Below are 24,188 nucleotides of genomic sequence, written 5' to 3' on the forward strand. Positions count from 1 at the left end.
AAATATTGTAAAACTCTCCTCGAACGGGCATAGGATAATGGGTTTCCTTCTCAGAACTGGATATGTTCTCGAGCTCGCCGGAGCCGCGTCTCTGCAGAGAGTGTTGGAACGAGGCAGAGACGCGGCTCCGGCGTGACTACAACGGCCGGAGCACTTGGCAATTTGACAACCGAGCTTCAGTCGGATCGACTTATGACCCTTCAGAACCGAATTGCCCTTGATATCATACTCGCCGATCGGGGTGGTGTGTGTAGAGTCATCCAATCCAGTTGTTGCATATTCATCCCTGATAATGCACCGACAGTATACCAGGCCATCTCTAAACTACATGAAATATCTGGTTCCCTTCACGTTGAGAAAGGGGATTGGTCCTTGCTAGGGTGGTTCTGGGGACTGATCGCTGCCTGGGGATGGAAAACGCTAATCTTCATTGGGATGATCTTAACACTTCTGTTTATGTTCTGCCTATGTGTCCAGTGCGCTCCTGCATTCTGTGGCCTCTGTGCTACTTCATGTGTACGGAAGCCTGCGTCAAGGGACGAACTAAGCAACAGGATAATGTTACAGCAGCATCTCCACGAATTCCTTCATACAGAGTTGGACTCGGATTAACATGAGTTATTGCCTTACATAAGGGCAAAAGGAGGTTCTGTGGTTCTGAAAATCTGGACCCTATTGTTATCCCAATATCGAGGTCCAATACCCGTGTCACAAAATATCAACGTACCATGACGAATTTAGTGTCCGTGAACCGATAATGATTAGGACATCATTCCTATGTATTTGCGTGACAATCGAGGGTAGCCAACACCCCTAAATCGTAGTTTCCGTCCCAATCCCTTAGACTCCATTTTGTGAACGGCATCCATCTTACGTCTTGCCCTCATGTTAAGTCAATTAAAGGTCGAGCTTGATCCAAAAGGACACGTCCACCTTCCCTGACTTCACCCTGACCTGTCCAAACTGACTCCATTGCCTTAAGCCAAACCTGTTTGGGCGGCTCCCCGCCCAGTGGCCGAATACGATACTATCGACACATAACATTCCACAAACCATTCACCTCATACAGAACATGCTTTCTACAAACATGCACCTGTCCATACTTCTTCTTTATGGCCAGTTTTATGACTGGGTGGTACCTGCCTTTATTGGTGTTTCATCGATATCTGATGGGAGTCCCGGATCTTGCTGGGTAATCTGTCACGAACTGAACATCTAAAATGTGGGTTTGCTTACGTGACGCCGCACTTTGTATTATTACAGAAATATGTTTACAGCCATATCATAAACTCAAGAATTCTTGCTTGAAGCCATTATTTCTGTATAAAAGGAGAAGACTGGTTCTGTAAAAACGAACACGTACAGTCTCCTGAGAATACATGACCCGTGTTTGTCGTGCTTCTAGGACACGTGTTACTTGGTAGCTACCAATAAAAACTTGATCTCTGACTGCGACTAGAAGACTCATTGTTTCTGTGGTCCGGAACAAGGGAGAACTCAGAGGTCTTCGGGTGTTGTCCCCTGGCACCACCGAGTTCCTAAAAACCCGGCACCTCAGTCCAAGTATCTATCCGGAAGATTGGGTCTCCCATTGGACTTATTACCCCTTTGTTTTCCCTCACAGATCCCGGTAGAAGTCCACTTTCCTGTAAGTATTTATTACCTGCCCTGTACTCCTCCGCTAGCAACCCGCCTACATTACATGTTTAATTTTTACCGTAAGACCGTGTTATTACCTACGCTCTCCTGCATTCCTTGCCCCTTCATTAAGAGCACCTTCCTCGACTGTTAACACTCAGTGCACCCCTGCCTAGCCTCTGAAAGGCCAGCCACGGCTTTTAGCAAGTCCACACGGTTATTACTTACATCCTAAAGCGCACTGGGCCCTCATTCATGCACTGAACAAACAGAGCCAGCCTATACACATGCATCTACCTGGGCTGTTAGTAATTACAGACACTTGATAACTGTGTCCCGTTACTCCTAGGACCAAGCTGAGACGACCGAGTGGCCAGCATTGAAGGGGCTGACAATTTAAATAATTTTGAAATCCCTACGCAATACCTTTGTTCATATCTAAATAAGCATGATGCATTTTAGCTCTGATACTCCCATATTGGAGTGCTTTGGAAACTGATAAACCCTATATTTTAAATTACTGTATCAGTGATTCTTCCATCAGAACAGATAACCAGGTGCGGAGGATACTGAATCCATATCAATCATCCTGCTAGTAAGAAGTTATTATCCTACTAGCATATTATACTATATATTAGGCCGTATTTTTGTAGATGAACTAAGAGCCCTTTGCCCTCTGTCCAATCCTAGATTCCTCCCGCCACCCTGACTGATCCAGAAACCAGGCCAGCAGTACCCTCTGGCTTTCCAACTGAGTGTTCACCACACTCCTCTTCCCCGAGAAAGTAAGTAAAGTAACTCCACGCAGTTCATAGCGCGACAGTGACCCCATAGCAGCAGCAGTCAGTAGGGGAGTACCTTCCGGGGCGGTGACGTGGGGAGGGGGAGGGGCAGGGTGGGGGTTAGTAATGTATGGATAATGGAGGTTTGCAGGTAAGTAAACATTTAAATAAATCAAACAAATTTCGTTGTGTGCACAGCATCCCCAAAAACAAAGTTTTATATGCTTTTAGGACCTATTTAGGCCACCCTTGGACCACTGTACTCTCTATGCACACTACAGCCCCAAGTTCACTTTACGGGGTACCCTTGTTTCCTTGTACTGCTTAATAAACCAGACTGATCATACTATCTTATTGCATTTAAAACAATAATTATATAAATTAATAATTGCTGTCAGTTGTATACATTCTATGAGCATGTGACAGTGTTCACTTCAGGAAGGAAGAATATGCAGAGTAGGCAGAACATTTCCCTGTGAACTAGGGCTGAGAATCTAGCCCAGTGGTGTTCACTCTGTACTAATGAGTTTAGCCCATGGGTGCAACAGCCAGCTGTGTATAGTGGCGGTTTACAGGATGTTTCTATTCCTATGCTGCTATTTGCTTACAGCACATGCCCACATTCACACCTGACTGCTTACAGATTTTTGTATGGTAAGGATGCTGCTGGTCAGTCTGCCATGGTCAAAGGTATCAAGACTTTTTAGAGAGGTGCCTAGTGAACAATAAACAATTGGGAATGGTTTGTGGTGGAAAACGTCCAATAATGTGACTACCTACAGGTTAGATTTGCAACAAATGTGAAGGGAGTGAGCATGAGGCACAGTTTTCTGATGTCTTTTCATAATAAATTAGTATTTTCTATACTATTGATGTATTTTTATGTGATTTTGTATTACCTGTAACTGATTAATATCAGGTATTAAAGACTTTCTAGAGAGGTGCCTAGTGAACAATAATCAATTGGGAATGGTTTGTGGTGGAAAACGTCCAATAATGTGACTACCTACAGGTTAGATTTGCAACAAATGTGAAGGGAGTGAGCATGAGGCACAGTTTTCTGATGTGTTTTCAAAATAAATTAGTATTTTCTATACTATTGATGTATTATGTGATTTTGTATTACCTGTAACTGATTAATATCACTTATTAATTGTTTATCATTCAATCAAGTTAGTTTATAACTAATACAAAAATGATAAAGTTAAACCATACATTAAAACTAAAATTACAAGTTCAGTATTTAATAGAAACATAACTACCACCACAAACTATTTAGCTGCTGCCTCATGAGCCGTGCAATGAACAAACAGTAAAATGCAGCTATAACTATGTGTGAAACCAGGGAAGTAACTAGACAACCATCATGTTTCAAAAGAATATTAAGAGCCTTCAGAAGGTGCAAGTGTAATTGTAAAACAAGAAACAACAAGGAGAACTAAAAAAAAATACCTGCTCCATAAACCAGACTGATCTTACTATCTTATTGCATTAATAATATTATAAATCAATAATTGCTGTCAGTTGTATCCATTTTAGGGACATTCAACAGTGTTCACTTCAGGAAGGACGAAATATGCAGAATATGCAAAATATTTCACTAAGTCTGAACATCTAGCCCAGTAGAGTTTAATGAGTTTCGCTCATGGATGCAACAGCAAGCTGTGAATAGTACTGGTGTGAGAGACTGGCTTGGTGTATGATGCACATTTATGCAACTGGGCACCCTGAACCAATCCAGACAACCCTTATGGTGATTTTACTGGTCTTAGACAACCTTATAAAGCTCTCTAATTGGTAGCTGTGGAGAGCAGCCTTCAGACTTAGTCCAGAAGGAGTGTAAAGCAGCTTGTTTTACCAGAACATAATCTTATATGTATAGATTAGGTGAAAAAGAACCACACAGTATATTTATTTAAAAAATGCATTTATTATAAGACACTCACTAACACATACAGATATCTCCTAGACGGGTATATACAAAATGTACACAGCAATACTTTTCAATAGAAACAGGTAAGTAGCACAGAATACACAGTGGTCACCAGGGGGACACCAAACCATATAATACAATAGTGGTATGCAAACCACGACTCGAGTCAAGACTATACCCAGAAGATATAGAAGTGCCGGGGATCCAAGTAACCACCCGAGGTAAGTGACGAGGAGCCCCACGGAGACCATGTGCAGAGTGGGAACACGACCGTTGGTTCTATACAAGTCAATGGATGAGTTGCGTTTGCACTTTTAAAAAAGGATCCTTCCCAGTAGACCCTGAAGAAACCCCATGAACGACAGATGGTAGGAGAGCCACCCCACCTGTGGATACCTCAGGAACCAGGTTAGCTATGCCAGGGAAGCCGGCTGCATAGGTGTGAAGTGGGGTCGGAAACCGCAGTCAGACTCAATGGAGAACATCAGGAAAATGCTGCTGCTACAGAATATAAAAGTGCCCAGTGGAACCCAAAGGTGGATTCAAGTTTAGAAGTACCTGCAAGCAGAGGGGACAGAGTCTATGCCACTCAGGAGTGACCAGGAGGCACGGAAGACAAATGCCCAGCAATGTCGGTGTTGCTTGGAGATGACTGTGACCTTGGAGCTGCAGCTGTGAGGACCAGGCAATGCTGTAGAAGACCAGGAGCCATTCACGAGCTTTCCCACATTGGATGTCGCGTGGTGAGGGGTCAGTGTCCATCGAGGGTACCAACAAGCCTTGGCAACTGCAAACAATGTGGAAAGCGAAGGAGGTACAGTGTCAGGCCAGCAAGTTCCAGGGGACTCCCCACAAGCAGGAGTGTCAAGGCAGGCATGAATCAGGGGAGCCCACACCACAAAATTCTAAGGTGACCCTCAAAAGGACCCACTGGCCAGAGACACTGGAGTCACAAGAGGACATCGAACAGCCCATCAAAGAAGCAAGCCCACGATGCAAGTGTTGTGGTGAGGACGAAGATCTTGGTCACTGGAGGTGCTTGAGGTGAGGGCTACTTGTCGCCTGAAGATATTGATGGAAGGAAGCCAACAAGCCTTGGCAACGGCAAGTCTACACTCTACAAAGTGGTTCGGTCCTGCTGCTCTGATGAGGGATACTGTCTTCAAACTTGGCTAGAGGACAGGGCAGGCCTCATGGGATGTAAAGAACCACATGTGTTGATAAGCCTTTCAGAGTCCGTGGGAGCCCAGGATCAGCAGACCGGTAATCTTAGCTGCGATGCCTGCAGATACAGGGAAGGGACTCCTTCACTTCAAGGGAGATTCTTCAGGTCTCTTGGATGCCTACAGGCCTTGGAAGGTTCCTATATGGAGCACAGGCACAGCCGTTGCAGCTGACAACCAGGGTGACGAGATCAGGAGTGACAGGAGTCTTCCCTGCTGCAGCCTTGATGCCCAGAGCGAAGTCCAGCGACGTCCAAGCGGTCGAAGAGAAAGTGGTGTCTTGAAATAAATCTTGTCCCACGACGAGTGTATGGACCCACCCTCAGAGAAGCCTTTAAGAACCCTAAGGAAAGGGTTGGGATGGACATTGTATGCCATTACAATGCGGTCATTACAACGACCGCGTTGTTATATTTCATGCCATTACAATGCAAGCTGTTACAACGACTTGCTGTAGGGAGCAGATGGTGTTGGGTTCTAAATCCAACACCTTCCCTACTGTTGCACAGGCTGGAGTTGTAATAGTAAATTATACTATTCTATTATCCACCATCCCCCCTACAGAAAGTCATTGTAATGACTTGCATTATAATGGTCGGCGATGTAACAACATGGTCGTTGTAATGATCACATTGTAATGGCATGTGTTCTAAACGCATTCGTTGTAATGTGACATATTCGGTTGGGACAATTCAGGGTTCCCTGAATGGGGAGGTGTCGAGAAGTGGGGAGGATACCCCCATGTCCTTTGTCCAGTTTCGCACCAGAGCGGGAGCCAACGGCTCCCTGAGCTGGTTTGAACTGGACTATGCAAGGAGGGCACCCAAAGTGCCCTTCAAATAGACTAAGTGGTGCTGGCAAGGGCTCCCACCCAGCCCCAATACACTAAACCTGGTCTGAGAGGTGGTCATACCTTCCTGTGACAGGACACCTATTGTTCTGCCTTCCCCTGCTTGAGCCTGGCTCAGCAGCAGGAGGGCAGAATCGTGTCTCTGGTCAGCAGAAGCCATGTTGTGCTGCCCGAATCTAGAGGTTTGGTACCGGGAACACTAAGGGCCTCCCAGAGGAGCTTTACAATATGTTTGATACCAAACATGATTGGGTTTGTTCCAGCCAATTTCGAAATGGTCATCGCGTAATGCCCCTATATATGCTATATGGCTGTCGCACTTACAACCCGGGAGAATGGACTCCACAGGCTGTAGGTCTGCCCTGCTCATGGAGCAGCACCCTCACACTTAGAACCGAGCAGCCTGCCTTCAGGAATGAAAGGCCTGCTTTAGGGGTGACTTATAGGTTTTAAGTGCAGTGACCTCAGATATAGGGAACCAATATCTTCCGTAAGGGGTAGTAGCACCAGCTTACACAGTCTGCAATGGCAGGCCTTTAGTTACAGTTTGAGTGGAAAAGGAAAAAGAGAAAGGGAAAGACAATGAGAACTCAGAGATGAGGAACATACCAACGACAGGCAAGAGAACCAAGGGGAAGAAAACATAGAATACAACAATTTGGTGATCAACATATCGCCGCACAGATTTACCTTGATAGAGATTAAAACTCTTCAGAAAGGGACTCCGTTTGTCCCCACCTGTCAAACCAACAATTTGGAGTTGGAGATCAGCTTATTTAAATTTATGCGCACCTTACATTTGAGAAATTTGTTTGCGAACATTGTTGAAAAACAGGAAAACAGGGAAGAGAGTTTATTCAACGGCCTTTAGTTGAGAAGTACCTTTTTGGCCCCTGTCAGCAATAAAATATTGGACACATTTGAAACCCTAGTGAAACATGATATTCAAAAGTTGAATTTTCAAAGGAAATTGAAACACCAAATTTGACCAACAAAGAATTCGGCATTCTGAGAAACATCGCAGAAAACCAGACTATTACCTGCCAGAAGGCAGATAAAGGTGGGTCACTTGTTGTCATGGACACAGTGTTCTATAAAGAAAACGTGGATATTCATGTGTCAGACACTGAAACATGTACCAAATTGGATTACAATCCCACAGAAAGGTTTTTGGAGGTACTCAAGTGTATTTTGTATAAAGATGTAAATGATGGGATTATCACAGAGGATGTCAGTCGATTTCTCTTTCAAAGAAAGCCTAAGAGTCTGCAGCTCTATATGTTAATCAAGGTGAATGTGTTTGCATACCCCGCTGTTTAGACCCATCGTGTCAACCAGAAGAAGCCTTCATGAATCAGTGGGGAAGTTTCTTGATAAACATTTTTCAACCTTTCGTTCAGAAAATGAGTACTTATGTGAAAGACACCACTGAATTTGTATCTAAAATCAATCCGATTTCTTTTGCCAAGGATGATCACATATTGCTATGTGCTATCGACGTGAAATCATTGTACACTTTGAATCCTCACAACTTAGGCATGGAAGCCATTGAAAATATATTGGTCACCTCCAATCTTGATAAGGATTTTCAAATATTTTTGATGGAATTGTTACATTTCACGTTGTACCAAAGTTATTTCAAATGGGAGGAACAATTGTTTCTACAGTTCCCAGGAACTTCCATGGGTAATTGCCCTGCCCGGACGTATGCGAATCTGTTTATGAACAATTTCGAAGATAACATCTTGAGTAAAGACGTGTGGAAGACAAATGCTTTTCTGTTTTTGAGGTATATAGATGACATCTTTACGTTATGGAGAGGTTCCAAAGATGATCCAACTAAAGCATTAACAGAATTGAATCCAAAAGGATGGGTTTGAGTTCAAAATATTCCACGATGAGTTTTCAATTTAAAGTGAATTTTACAACATTGGCCAATGCTCACTACAAAACCTGATTTCAGACACATTTTCATGGAGACCTCAATTTTTGCCTATCAAAGGGGAAAAACATCAAAGAAATGCTAACACAAACTAATTGTAACATATAAAGGGACATGTATTCCGCACCCCATGAAAGAACGAAAATTGATCTCAGACTTCCTGCAAACTGTGACACGAACAATGTCATATACATGCTCAAATGCCCATATGGGTTAGTATATGTTGGCAAAATCGAAAGAAAGATCAAAAACAGGTTGAATGAGCACAAAAGCAGTATTCGTTAAAAAAAATGTGGTCTGTAATAGCCAGTCATTTTTTGGAACACAGTAATAATATCTGCCAATTGAAATTCCTTATCCTAGAAATCATGGAGAGAAGGAGGGTAAAGACAACAATTTCTGGAAAAAGCATTTGGACACTTTAAGACCCAACGGTCTTAATGACAAGATGGAATTTTTGTGTTATTTATAGTATTTAGGATATATTGCAGCAGTCATGTGCTAGGAATTTTAAATATAAGGTTTCTCCTTTTTCACCAATAGGTTTATTAGCACCGTTATTTATATTTATCTTCACCTTGTGATTCATACTGGAACTGTCATGCTATTATTTTGATTATACATCTAAGCTCATGAAATGCACAAAACTGGTTGAACGCCCTAATCTAGTAGGATTGTTTACATAGTTATAGTACGTTCGAAATGTTTGTTAAAATGTATCGCATGTTTTTTCAAAATGGTTCCAGCAATGTATGTTCATGCATTGGGAGATCATGGCCCTCACTTTGAGCTCAGTCACCAATCATTATATTGAGCATTTGCACATGAGATGCATTGAATGATGTGTAAAATGCGCATGATTATTCCTTGGTTTGGTATGTTTGTAACCTGTCACAGTGTATTGCAACCTTCTTTAAGATGGTCCCTGTAGTGTATGTTTATACTCTAGGAGAATATGGCCTCCTCTCTGAGCTCAGTAGTCCTACATCACTTGTTAGGATGTTATAATCGCACATGCGTTAGAACCAAGTGAGACTGCACTGTTAGGTGAAATGCAAGTAGGTTTTGAACTGGGGGGAGTGAACGTTGTGGGCGCAAGTCATGTGTTGAAATTTGCACATTGTTATTGGTTATCTAAATGCATGCCATGGTGTTGTATACATGCAAACTGTGCATTGTTATTCTTTCTCAAACACATTTGTGAGTTCACCTAATGACACTGGATTCTTTTTTTAGTTGGATACATGACGTTTTTATCTGGCATCTAAAAAGGTAAAATGTTCTATCGCAGTCCACATTTCATTGATTCCTACATTGTTCATTCGATTATTTATTTCATGCGTGGCATGAACACAGACAATGTGATTCACTGTACTTTATTTTTGCTGTTTTTGACCGCTGATGGACTCATTAGGATACTAGAGTATAGAGCCTTAGAATGATGCATGCTATCACGTTTCACAAATCTATTGGTCGCTGCACCTGATGGTGTTGGTAGATAATTTAGGATTGAGAGAATGTTTCTTTCATGGATTATTATGTATGTATTTTTACAGAACTGTAATCCCCTGACGGAGAGGGCTGCTGCCCGAAATGCATCCAGATGGAGCAATGTAATTGAATTACCTTGGTTAATACATATCATATTTGAAAAATATGCTTTATGGAAGAAATTTGAAGATTAAGAAGGTGGATAAAAAATAAATATCGCCTTAATATAATGAACACATCGTGTTTAAAATTACTTTGAGCAGAATTATAGTTGAATAACCCTGGGATGGAGGGGCCTGCGCAGTGCTAGGGGGACGGACCCTAACAGTAAACCCAGCATTTTGATTTCTTCTGGTCACCTCCATTACCATGGTTTTTCTGCTTAACCCTTGAGGGACCGCCATTTGTCTGCCTTCTTCCCCATTTCTTGGGGAGAGGTCAGATCAGAGTCCCCCAGGTACTGATGCAAAAACTGGTTCTGACAATAAGGATTTGCTTCCTCATAATCAGATTGTACAATCCTTCATAGTCCTGTACCATGCTTCCATGAAGCCAGCCTTCCAGCGCCTTAGTAGCACTGTCCACACAATCCACCCAGTCCAGGGTGTGTGCCTTCTGGGTGTCTCAGAACTTAATCCTATACTGTTCAGTGGTTAAGCCATACCCATCTATGAGAGCACTCTCCAGTACTGAGTAATTGTCAGTATCCTCTTCTCTAAAAGCAAGGAGCTTATCTCTACCTTAGTTAGCAAATGAGAGCCACAGCATAGCTGCACAATGCCCTTGATGGACCTTCTGAACTTTAAAGGCCCTCTCCAAAGCAGTGATCCATTTATGGATGCAATCTCCCTCCTGCTAAGGAGGAACCATCCTGCTCAGGTCGCTATTGCCAAAATGATTTTCCCAGACTCTATGGAAACTGTTGCTGCCACCATGGGACTCTTGTCCTAATTTCTTCCTAACCTTCCGTACTTACAGGGACTCTTTGTCATGGGCCAATTGATCTTGCCTAAACCTAAGCCTTGGTTTCTCAAATGTGAACAATTAATATTCCCTGTCAAAAGAGTAGTCCCTCTTACTAGAAAGTGAGGTCCCTATGGAAGTGTTTGAGGTATTGGATTCTCTGGATGAGGATCTAGACCTTCTTGGTCTACTCTGGACCCTTAATCAAAAGACATAAAGACCTGGTTTACAAGGCACCTCTTTTTAGGCCAAATGATTTCAAACAGAGGTAAGGATTCATAAATTTTAAATTCTGTATACTCCTCTCTTTTCCATAATGAGGTAGTCACCAGCCATTTGTTTTTTTTGCCTTCACTTAAAACTAAAACCGTTTTTACAAATGGCAGTCACCACATGTTTTATATATACATAACCATACAAAAGAAATTTTAAACGGTGCAAGAAGATGAAAAAATAATTCAAAAAAGTGTGGAGAGACAAAATGACCCCTCACGTGCGCACCACCAAACAAGCTCACTGGTTGGTACTCACCAGTTGTGCCCACTTTTATCATCATTGGTAGTCATCTTGTCTCGAAAAATAAAAGTGGTGTCCAAATCAAAAGAGAAAAGAATAAACTAGGTGCTGTGAAGTGAAGAGATCACATCCCCAATGTGACCCTATGTGACTAAAATTGATAAAAGTGCACTTTACTCAGAACCAACTTTATTATTCAGATGTGCACTCTTTCAAATTAAAAGCGATTGCTTATCATGCATACCGTTTCTTACTGTGCCAACATGTCTCATTGCCACATCAATTTTGGGGCAAATTCTTCAGGGCAAACAAAGTCGCCTAGGTACCAGTACTGGCCACACAATTCACTGTTTCCGGGGACCTCAAAGACCCACTGTTCCACGTACCAGCTCTATCTGTTTAGGTCACACAAGAGGCTCCATCTGTGAGTCCTCCCGGTCGATTGAACATTCAGCTGTAATGTCAATCGCCCGGGGTCTCATGGAGCATGTCTACTCCTCCGGTCCTCAGGAGGGACAAAGGGAGATCCACTGCTAGGGACACCCTCTGTGCCACCTGCACTATGAGCTCTGAGTTCTCCAGGGGGGAGTCATGAGACTCCTGCTGGTTAGGGTCAAAATCAAGGTCAAAGAGGGGGTTCCCTCATGACCCATCTTCTGTCTCCTGTCCACCCACTCGGTCCTGTTCTTTTGACCCACTTGCTTTTTGTAGGTCATCCACCAGTAACACTTCTGAGAGGCATTGAGTATTAGGGCCTTTCCATGTTTTGAGTTTCCTAGAGGAACACAGGACCCTTAGATCTTGGAACCTGAGGTCATTGTATCTAGAGGGCAGAGAGCCATTGGCTTCTCCTGATGAAGACATACTAGGGGAAGTTGAGTGTTGCACCTACCTAACGTAGTGGGAACTAAACTCTCTGAGGGTAGACAAAGAGTTGTGCTTGACCCTTAACTACCCAATGCTAAATTCAGTAGAAATTACTTATTCTAAGCTGTATTATATGTGCCTAGTATTAGTAATGTTGTTCTACTTAATTCACACCAAGACTATCTAGTAAAACAATGCAGCCTTGAATCCCAACTGCTGAACACCAATGTGAGAGGCTGGCTTGGTAGAAGATGCACACTTATGCAAGTGGGGACCCTCCACCAATCCAGACAACCTTTATGGTGATTTTAGTGGTTTTAGACAACCTTAGAAAGCTCTCTAAGTGGTAGCTGTGGAGAGCAGCCTTCAGGCTTAGTCCAGGAGTGTAAAGCAGCTTGTTTTAAAAGAACATAATCTTATAGGTATAGATTAGGTTAAAAAGAACCACACAGTGTATTTATTAAAAAAATTAATTACTATAAGACACCAACTAACACATTCATATATCTCCTAACCGGAGACATAGAAAATGCACACAATATGTTTCAATAGAAACAGGTAAGAGCACAGAATACACAATGGGCACCAGGGGAGAGCAAACCATATACTAAAATAGTGGTATGTAAACCACGACACGACAAGACTATACCCAGAAGAAGTAGAAGTGCCCAGAAGAAGTAGAAGTGCCAGGGACACAAGGAACCATGCAATGTAAGTAAGCAGGAGCCCCACGGAGGCAGTGTGCAGAGTGGTAACATGACCGCGGGTTCAATACAAGTCAATAGGTAAGTTGCAGCTGCAGTTTTAAAGAAGAAGGACCCTTCCCAGTGGACTCTGAAGAAACCCTGTGAGAGACAGATGGTTGACTCGCCACCCCACATGTGGATACCTGTGGAACAAGGTTACCTATCCCAGGGAAGCCGGGTACATAGGTGTGAAGTGGTATCGGAAACAGCAGCCAAACTCAATGGAGGACTTCAGGAAGATGCCGCTGCTGGGGAAGGTAAAAGTTTTCAGTGAAAACCAAAGGTGGATTCAAGTTAAGAAGTATCTGCAAGCAGAGGGGACAACGTCTATGCTACTCAGGAGTGACCAGGAGGCACAGAAGACAAATGCCCACTGATGTTGGGTATTGTAGGAGAGATGACGGTGACCTTGGACCTGGGGCTGTGAGGACAAGGCGATGCTGGTGAAGACTAGGAGCCATTCATGAGCTGTCCCACGTTGGATGTCTAGAGTAGAGGAGTCTGTGTCCGGCGAGAACACCAACAAACCTTGCCAACTGAAAACACTGTGGAAAGCAAAGAAGGTGCAATGTCGGGACCAGCAAGGTTCAGGTGACCCACCACAAGCAGGTGAGCCAGGGCAGACTCCTAGCAATCAGGGGAGCCCACAAAATTCAAACGGGCCCCTCACAGGACCAAAAGGCCAGAGGCACTGGAGTTGCAAGAGAACCTGGAGCACCCTACTAAAGAAGCAAGCCCACGATGCATGTGTTGTGGCAAGGACAAAGATCTTGGTCACTGGAGGTGAGGGCTACTTGTAGCCTGAAGATCTTGATGGAAAAAAGCCAACAAGCCTTGGCAACAGCAAGTCTATGGGGCGCACAGGGGTTCAGTTCCTGCTGCTCCGACGAGAGATACTGGCCTAAAACTTGGTGAGAGGAGAGGGCATTGAGGGATGTGCGGAACTGCCACCTGTGTTGCTGAGCCTTTCAAATTCCATGGGAGCCAAGGATCAGCAGACCGGTCGCCTTAGATGCGGTGCCTGAAGATGCAGGAAAGTGACTCCTTCACTTCAAGGGAGATTCCTTCAGGTGTCTTGGGCGCCTACAGGCCTTGGAAGGTTCCTGTATGGAGCACAGGCACATATGTTGCAGCAGATGAGTGCGGAGGAAACTCCCATGTCCTTTGACGAGTTTCTCGTCAGAGCGGGAGCCACCCATCCCTGAGCTGGTTTGATCTGGAATATACAAGGAGGGCACCAAATGTGCCCCTCGAGCAGACTGAGTGGCACTGGCAAGTGCTTCCACCCAGCCGCAATACACTAAACCCTGTCTGGGAGGTGGTCACACCACCCTGTGACAGGATACCTATTGTTCTGCCTTCCCCTGCTCAACCTTGGCTCAGCAGCAGGAGGGTAGAATCGTGTCTCTGGTCAGCAGCATCCTGTTCGGGTTTAGAAGACTGGTGCCAGGAGCACTGAGGGCCTCCAGGAGGACCTTTACAGTGCATGGAATCATACCTCCCACACCATTTATGGTGTGAGGGTATGATTCCAACATGTTTAATGCCAAACATTATAGGGTTTGTTACAGTCAGTTTCGAGATGGTTGTCAGACCGGTCAGCTTAATTGTGGTACCTGCAGATACTTCAAGGGAGATTCCTTCAGGTGTCTTGTATGTCAACAGGCCTTGGAAGGTTCCTGTATGAAGCATGTTGCGGCAGACAAGCAGGGCAACAAGATCAGCAGCAGGAGTCTTCCCGGTTGCAGCCTTGAGGCACACAGCGAAGTTCAGAGAAGTACAAAGTGCCCAGACGGTCAAAGTAGAATTTTTGTCTTAAAATTAATCTTGTCCCACGACGAATCAAGGCACCCTACCTCAGGTAAGCCCTTAAGTATCCTAAGGAAAGGGTTGAGATGATTCAGGGTTCCCTCCCAGAGGAGGGGTTGGACAGTGGATAGGATACTCACATGTCCTTTGTCCAGCTCCGAGCCGGGGGTGGGGGGATGGGGGTGGGGTAGTCGTAGGATGAGCCAACGACTCCCTGAGATGGTTTGAACTGGATTTTGCAAGGAGGACACCAAATGTGCCCTTCGAGCAGACTGAGTGGCAATGGCAAGCACTCACACCCAGCCCCAATACACTAAACCCTGTCTGGGAAGGCCTCCACAAGGAGTTTCATCCCAAACATGATAGGGCTAGTTCCAGCCAATTTTGAGAAGGTCATTGCTTAATGACGCGATGCCCCTTTATATGCCATATGGCTGTCGCACTTATAACCCAGGAGAATGGACTCTGTAGGTTGTAGGGGTGCCGTGCTCATGCAGGGGCACCCTCATACATAGAACGAGCACCCTGCCTTCAGGTTGAAAGGCCTACTTTAGGGGTGACTTATAGGTTTTAAGTGCAGTGAGCTTAGATATAGGGAACCTATTTCTTTCCTAAATGGTGCTAGCACCAGCTTACACAGGCTGTAATGGCAGACCTGTAGTTACAGTTTGTGTGGTCTCCCATAGGTGGCCTAATACATGCTTCAGCCAATGGGGGACCCCTGGTGGTACTCATGCGCCTGGTATCACACTACCATATACTAGGGACTTATAAGGGTATACCAGTGTCCAATCTGGGAGGTACCTCACTACTTAACATAACCAATTTAGGGGGAGAAAGCACAGAGACTGGGGTCCTGATTAGCAGGATCCCAGTTAGACTAGTCAGAAACAGCATAGGACCAGGCAAAAAGTGGGGGTACCAAAAAGCAGATCCTACTTTCCTACAACTGGGTCACAGAATGTTTCTGATTCTATGCTGCTATTAGGTTACAGAGCATGCCCACATTCACACCTGTCTGCATTACAGATTTCTGTAGAGTAAAGATGCTGCTAATAAATCTCTCATGGTCAAAGGCATCAGGACTTTGCACAGAGATATCTAGTGAACAATAATACATTGGAAATAGTTTGTGGAGGAATACATCAAATATTGTGATTACCTACAAGTTAGATATGCAACAAATGTGAAAGGAGTCAGCATGAGAGATAGTTTTCTGATGGGGTTTTTCATAACATTGATATTTTCTGTACTATTGATTTATTTGATGTGAGTTTGTATTACTTGTAATTGATTGATATCAAAATGTGGTCGATTTCTCAATTAATCATTGTTTATCGATCAATGAAATCAAGTGAGTTTATAACCCAAACACAAATGAGAAAGTTAAACCGTACATTAAAACCAAAATTAAAAGTTTTTAAGTGAAACGTAACCAGAATCACAAACTAGCTGCTGCCTCATGAGGCATGCAATGAACAAATAGTACAATGCAGATATAACCATTGGTGAAAGCATGGAAGTAACTAGACAACCATCATGTTTCACAAGAATGTTAAGAGACTTCAGCAGATACAGGTGTAAATGTAAAACAAGACTCAAGGTGGAGAACTAAATAAAAAATGACTGCTTAATAAACCAGACTGGTCTTATTGCATTTAAAGCAATAATAATATAAATCAATCATTGCTGTCAATTGTGTCCATTCCAGGGACATGACACAGTATTCACATCAGTAAGGAGGAATATGCAGTATATGCAGAACATTTTCCTGTGAAATATGGTTGAGCAGATATCCCAATGGTGTTGACTCTGTACTTTAATGAGTTTGGCCCATGGGTGCAACAGGCAGCTGTGGATAGTACCAGGTTACAGGATGTTTCTGTTCCTATGTAGTTATTTGCTTGCAGAGCATGCCCACATTCACACCTGACTGCATTACAGATTTATGTACGGTAAAGATGCTGCTGATCAGTCTGTCATGGTCAAAGGTATCAAGACTTTGTATAGAGGTGCTTAGTGAACAAAAATCAATTGGTAATGGTTTGTTGTGGAATACATCCAATAGTGTGACTACCTACAAGTTAGATTTGCATTAAATGTGAAAGGAGTGAGCATGCAAGATAGTTTTCTGATGTGTTTTCATAATAAATTGCTGTTTTGTATACTATTGACTTATTTGATGTGATCTTGTCTTACCAGTAAATAATTGATATCAAAATATGTTCGAATTTATCGACTTAATCATAGTTTATCAATCATTAAAGTCAAGTTAGTTTATAATCCAGGCACAAATGAGAAAGTTAAACCGTACACTAAATCCAAAATTACAAGTAGTATTTTTAAACAAAACATAACCAGCATCACAAACTATTTATCTGCTGCCTCATGAGCATGCAATGAAAAAAAACTAAAATGCAGCTGTAACTATTCGTGAAACCATGGAAATAATTAGACAATCATCATGTTTCACAAAAATGTTAGGAGCCTTCAGTAGGTGCAGTTGTAAATGTAAAACAAGAAACATAGCCTGCTTAATAAACCAGGCTGATCTTACTATCTGTTTGCATTTAAAGCCATAATAATACATAGATGAAGTGGTCAAGATGGCCGCTGGTCAAGAGGTCGCCTAAGAAGCTCGGGGCTCGGGATCACAGTTTATGTGTAAATCCCTGCATATGCCCACTACACAGCCTCTTACTTTACCCCTACAAACCGCGGAAGTTCAGGGCTACGCAGTGACCAAGAATTCAAGCAGCAGACTTCAACAAATACAGTGCTCTAGTTTGGGCTTACCTGTGGACGGCTGCACAACCGGAATCAACATGGCCATCGATGCCCATGGATGACGCTGAAGTCGGGTTGCTGTCTTCGCTCGTTGGGGCTCCTCATATTTAGGACTGCTACAAAGCCGCAGCGGCCGCCGCAATGCCGTGCACCAGGAGACCGATGGACCTGTGAGCTACACCGGACGCTCCAGGCACAGAGTCCAAGGCAACGAGGGGTAGCCCCCCCCCCATCGACCCTCAGGATATCTCCACCTGCCCTCAGCCATTGATCAGGGCTTATCGCTGGAACAGGGCTGCCTATGACCGCTGCCTCAGACCGATGCCTAGGAGAGCACTGTGAGAGTGGCCAGACAAAGCGCTGGGGAAGATGCGGCTGAAGCACCGGGACCGCGGTGGAAGTCATGCGGGAATTTGGGGATTCACACGCCGCCTAGACCTACTAATATAAGACCCTGCTGAGTGAGTGTCTAAAAGATAGAGCGATAGAGCGTTGGGTGAAGAAGCATAATGGGGAAATATTTAGCGAACTGAGTAGGCATGACCGGCCCCGCCTGACTTTAAAATGGCGGCCAGTGAAGACAAATAAGACCGGAGCAATAAAAGATCTTTACATCAAGGGGCTGTTGTCGTCCTTCGCCACTCACATGCTGTTAAGACAATAATAACAGCGGGATTGGATGAAGTGCTACCTATAAAGTGGACCAAAAATGGAATTGACAAGGGCAGCAAACTGGGTAAACTTGACCCACACCGCCTGACTCCAAAATGGCAGCCACCCCGATCTAAGGAACAAACAAATGATCTTTTTTATATAATTATAAACTCCTTTCGAAGTAGATGCTAATATCTCGCCTCCTCAACTCCACACATTGGAGCTCAAGTGAAGATCAACACGGGAACAAAAGGCAGCAAGCTGATAGCAGGATCGCCCCGCCTGTCCCTAAAATGGATGCCACCACAGACGTCCTGAAGGGAATAACCACAATTAAGCACAACAAAAGTGGAAAATAGATCACACCCCACGTGAACAATAAAACACAAGACGAAAACTACAATTAAGCACAACAAAGTGGAAAATAGATCCTAACTCACGAGAACTATAAAGAAACAAGAAAATAAACGAAACAGAACAAAATCTTAAGAAAAGCACACTCCACCCATAAGAGATCTCAACACAATTACAAGTGAAACAACTAGCAAGGATGGCCGATAACTTAGAATTGGGAGGCATAAATGCACATTGCATAATATATCCATCCAACCTATCCAAGACCGCAGTAAAGAAATACAAACACAAGCTAATGAGAAAAAAAACGAATACACTGATCTCAGACCCCTCATTTAACCCAGTCAAAGGCATGATTATAAACGACCTAATATTTTTCACCAGAAAAGCAGCTAAATGGCGCACCGTCTTTACAGAGACGCTCAACATAAAATCTGTTAGCAATACCCCCCATGGAACAAAACTCCTGATCATACCATCATCAAACCTCAGAGCAGACCTGTGCATAACGGTATACAAGAACGGAATAGTGCTAATACAAGGCGCCAATAATGATTTAGAAAAATTTGACAACATATTTTTAACATTAAAAAAAGGTGTAGAGAATCCAAAGGACCAAATTCAGCGGTATGCCCTGGTGATCAACCCAGACATGACCCATGCTATCACAACTGGCGTCACGTCATCTAGTGAACCTCAGGATCAACTGCAAAAGACACCATTAAGAGACTCAGAAATACTACTACCTAGACTACCTCAGCAACACCAACAATCTACGATACGAGGAAACAAAACAGGGATGGGAGACAGCCTGGAAGCAGAGAACGCAGAGAGCACAGAAACAACGATAATATGTGAGCGTATGGCCCCGACACAAATATAGAGAGAAGAATCATCAAGGCTAGACCAGGAGACGGATCCACAAAGATCATTGAAACTGGAAGACAGTACGAAGAAGGAGGATAGTCTGTGTCAAGGATTCCTGACATGCGAGAGGAGGAAACGGTAACCAGCGGAAACGGACTACATCTCCCAGGATGCTTAGCGGTTGAGAGGTTATGTAAATCGGAGAGCCGTTACATAACTCAAAGAAACCACGCCCTTATGTAATCGGGAGAGCCGTTACATAACTCAAGGAAACCACGCCCTTATGTAATCGGGAGAAACGTTACATAAACTCAAGGAAGACACGCCCTATAAAGGGAGGAACCTGGAGGTACAACGCTGTCGGATATTGTGTTTTCACCGACGTACCTGCTTCGTGAAGGGCAGCGTTCCGGAGAGGTGCTCCAGACAGACAAGAACGGAGGTAGGTTGAGTCGTTACTCCCTGGGCCGTGTCTTGTCCAACTGCAACCTGTTACTGACCCGGAAGCTCTACCGGACAACCATTGAGCTCCGCTCTGACTCGGCTGAGTCAAGGCGCTTGGGTGTTTGAGCTGGTAGGAGTCGTAGCTCCCAGCCAGACACGAGATACAAGGACTACCAGCTGTAACGCACACCAGGAGGTGTTTGCCGCGTTACAGGCTTGGGCGTCCATAGGATCGATCGAGCTGCTGCTCTCGGTTCTGTCCCCTTGTTGTGATTTGGGTATCGGTGACGCATCACCCGGAGGTGACTCCGCGTCCCGGTGCAGTCCGAGGAAGAGGTTGAGCGGCTGCTCCCTTCAGGTAGAGACCCCGGCTGGGTGTTTCCCTGTCTCCTCGTTTCCCCCCCATCACTCTTCGAGCCTCGCACAGCATACCGAGTGGCATTGCCGGCCATTTCGTTTCCTGTCCTCTGTTGGCATACGCCGGGATCGGTGTATTTGCAGAGGACGGTGAAGACCATCATCCGTGCTGTGGGCTGGTAACGTAGATGGACTGGAGACCTCCAGTGACTATATCTTTTGGTTACTCTTTGTATTCTTTTGAAGCCTTTATTAAAGTATCTAAGCATACACAAGTGGTTGCGTCCTCATTAACGTGTTGTTTACCGATCCTGAGACGTTCAGGACGTTACAAAATATCCGACCTTTCTCTACACTAACTGTCTCCTGGTCGATAAACAGACATGGCAACCCTTGATGATGTGCTGGCTGCATTGGCGGCCGTGCAAGTTGAATTGGCAGCATCTAGACAAGAAACAGCCGATGTTAAGGCCAGACTGGATGCTATACAGTTGGACCCGCTCACGCCCAGCTCCTCCCTCACGAACCAAAACCCTGCGGTAGTGGTGGAAATGCCGGTCGCCGTACCCTTGGCAGCACCGGAAAGATACAATGGGGACCCCAACACAGTGCAGGTATTCCTCACTCAAGTGGCACTGCATCTGTCGTGCAAACCGAAGGCGTTCCCCACGAGTCAGTCTCGGGTGGCTTTCCTTATTTCTTACTTGGCTGGAAACGCGGCACAGTGGGCCGTACCTCTGGTGAGCAGGGACGACCCCATCTTGTGTGATTGGGGTGCCTTCCGCGAAGAATTCCTGAAGGTTTTTGACCGAAGGGCTGACTCGTACACGGCGGACCGGGAAATGCTTGAGTTAAGACAGGGATCCAACGACCTGGTACAATATCTCAACGCGTTCCGTAGGTTGGTTGCGGAAACCAAGTGGCCTGTTGCCAAACAAACGGCGCTCTTCCATCAAGGGCTGTGCGATGAGCTCAAGGACGCCGTGGCTCATATTGACCCTCAACCCAAGACATGTGAAGGCCTTATCAACCTCGTCTTACGGTTGGACCATAGGCTAAGCGAAAGAAAGGGGAGAAAAGGAAAGGCCCTTCCATCGTATGTGACGGTGGGAAGTCCTGAAACATCCACCACAGCCAAGGGGGAACCCATGGACATTGGCGCTATACGAGCGAGTCTCACAGCCACAGAGAAAGAATCACGCCGTAAACAAGGATTGTGCCTATATTGTGGCAAAAAAGGCCACTACATACGTGAATGCCCTGCCAAGCCGAAGACGTCACGTTATCGGACCACCCGGTCGGTAACAGCCGTAGTGGACGTACCGGCGGAAAACTAGAGGACTCCCAGACCAATGAAGGGGCATCTCGGAGTCACTCATCCATCCCTTCTCTTTCCAACTCGGTCACCAAAGGGCAACAACACCTGTTTCTCACAGTGCACGTGGGAGTGCACGACCAGTGGATACCCGTTGTGGCCATGGTGGATTCAGGGGCCACGGGCATGTTTATGGACTACAACGAGGCATGCAGGCTAGGACTAGTGCTTATTCCCAAAGCAGTACCCGAAGACGTCTATGCAGTGGACGGAAGGCGATTGGTGACAGGGCCCATCGGGCAGCACACGGGGGCCATCCCGGTGAAATATGGGAGGAACCATTTGGAAAACATTGATTTTAACATCATCCGAGCACCCCAATACGGGGTCATATTGGGATTGCCGTGGCTACAGAAACACAACCCCTCGGTGGATTGGCCAACGCATCGCATCGAAATGACGTCACCATATTGCACCCTGCATTGTGGCATACGACCGGAACCCATGGACGCAGGAAATAGCGGGAGTCAGACGGTGGCTACAGCGGCAGAGAAAGATGTGGCTCTCCCCCAAGCTTATCACAGTTTCGAGGACGTGTTTGATGAGGTGAAGGCCGAAGTGCTACCGCCACATAGACAGTTTGACTGCCAGATCGACCTGGTGCCGGGGGCCAGCGTTCCCAGTGGCAGGCTGTATGCCCTGACAGAGCCTGAAAACGTGCATCTCCGGGGGTATCTGGATAAACTCCGTCCAAATCTCCGGCCGCCTCGCCGCTCTTCTTCATCCCGAAGGCCAATGGGGAGCTGAGGGCCTGTGTGGACTTTAGGGCGTTAAATGCGATAACAATAAAAAACAGGTACCCCTTACCCCTCATCAGTGTACTTCTGGAACAAGTCAAGAAAGCACGTATCTACACCAAGTTGGATCTGAAAGGGGCATACCATCTGGTGCGCATGAGAGACGGAGACGAGTGGAAGACCGCCTTTAAGACCAGGTTCGGCCTATTTGAGTACCTCGTCATGCCGTTCGGACTGTGCAACGCCCCGGCTGCCTTTCAGTACTTTCTGAATGAGGTATTCAGGGAGGTGTTGGATATATACGTGGTTGTATATATCGACGACATCCTCATCTATTCGTCCAGTGTGGAGGAGCACGTACACCACGTCAAAGCAGTGCTCCAAAAACTCAGGGAGAATATGCTGTTTTGTAAACTCAGCAAGTGTGACTTCCACGTCACATCGGTGGAGTTCCTCGGAGTGATGCTGAGTCCGGAGGGTCAGGAGATGGCGGAACGCAAGATCAAGGCAGTGAAAGAGTGGCCGGTGCCTCAAAGCGTGAAAGACGTCCAAAGTTTCATTGGGTTCGCCAACTTTTACAGGCGGTTTATTGATGGATTTTCGGGATTGGTGGCCCCAATCACTCAGCTACTGAGGAAGTCTAAAGAGTTTGTCTGGTCCCCTGAAGCGAACGCAGCATTTGAGGCCCTGAAAAGCGCCTTTGGTAAAGCACCGGTGTTGGCTCACCCCGATCCGGATCTCCCCTACGTGGTGGAAGCGGACGCTTCGGATGTGGCACTGGGGGCTATTCTGTCCCAACGCAACCACGACACAGGGGTGCTTCATCCCGTTGCATACATGTCCCGCAAGCTCAACGACGCCGAACGCAATTACCACATTGCAGAGAAGGAGCTTCTCGCAATCAAGGACGCCTTCACCGAATGGAGGCATTGGTTGATGGGGGCACGACATGTGGTTTCGGTGTATACGGACCATAGGAACCTACAGTTCATGACGGCCACAAGACACCTGTCTCCCAGGCAGTTGAGGTGGATGATCTTCTTTGCGGGGTTCAACTTCCGCATCACATATCGGCCTGGGACGGAAAACAGGAAGGCAGACGCCCTGTCACGTCAATCAGCAGTTAAGGAACCATTGCCTGCGAACGAGCATTCCATCATTTCCCCGAGAATGATATTGGGGGTGATCCAGCCGGACACGTTCCTGAGGGGAATAAGGAGAGGGATCAGGTCATTTGCATGGCGGAGGTGGCTCCTCAGTCACAGAGAATGGCAGCTGAAGGACGGGATACCCCTGAAGGGCAGGTGCCTGTTGATACCCACGCCTAGGCTAAGGAAACAAGCATTCATATGGTGCCACGACTCTCCATGCGCAGGTCATTTGGGCTTTGAAAAGACGGTGGCTAGCATGGGACGGCATTTCTGGTGGCCAACCATGAGAGTGGATGTCAGGAGGTGGGGACAGGAGTGTTCTACGTGTGCTACCATGAAGGCCGATCATGGCCGAACCCAAGGGCTCTTACATCCACTTCCGACCCCGGATAGACCATGGGATAGCATATCACTGGACTTCGTGGTGGGCCTACCGGCAGACCAGGGGATGACGGCGATACTGGTGGTGGTGGACTACTTGACAAAGATGGGGCACTTCATCCCCTGCAAGAGAGTCCCTACGGCCGGGGAATTGGCGTCACTACTCCTTAAGAATGTGGTACGACTGCATGGATTACCTGGGGTGATCGTGTCGGACCGGGGGTCGCAGTTTACTGCACTATTCTGGAAGACATGGTGCACTGCGTTGCACGTCAAGACCGCCCTGTCCACCAGCTACCACCCACAAACGGACGGCCAAAC

At 45.6% G+C, this 24,188-nt stretch overlaps 1 long non-coding RNA gene across 1 annotated transcript in view; it reads left to right on the forward strand.

Annotated features, from left to right (window-relative positions):
• The first annotated feature begins 1,557 nt into the window (after nt 1-1,557).
• The window catches only part of LOC144785498 (uncharacterized), a 307,055-nt gene continuing 284,424 nt past the window's right edge, over nt 1,558-24,188 (forward strand). Inside the window, exon 1 of the long non-coding RNA XR_013601929.1 lies at nt 1,558-1,648. This is a non-coding gene — a long non-coding RNA (uncharacterized LOC144785498). The remainder of the gene's footprint in view (nt 1,649-24,188) is intronic.

Source organism: Lissotriton helveticus, chromosome 10 (assembly GCF_964261635.1).
Source record: "Lissotriton helveticus chromosome 10, aLisHel1.1, whole genome shotgun sequence".
In the NCBI taxonomy this organism is placed as follows: Eukaryota; Metazoa; Chordata; class Amphibia; order Caudata; family Salamandridae; genus Lissotriton; species Lissotriton helveticus.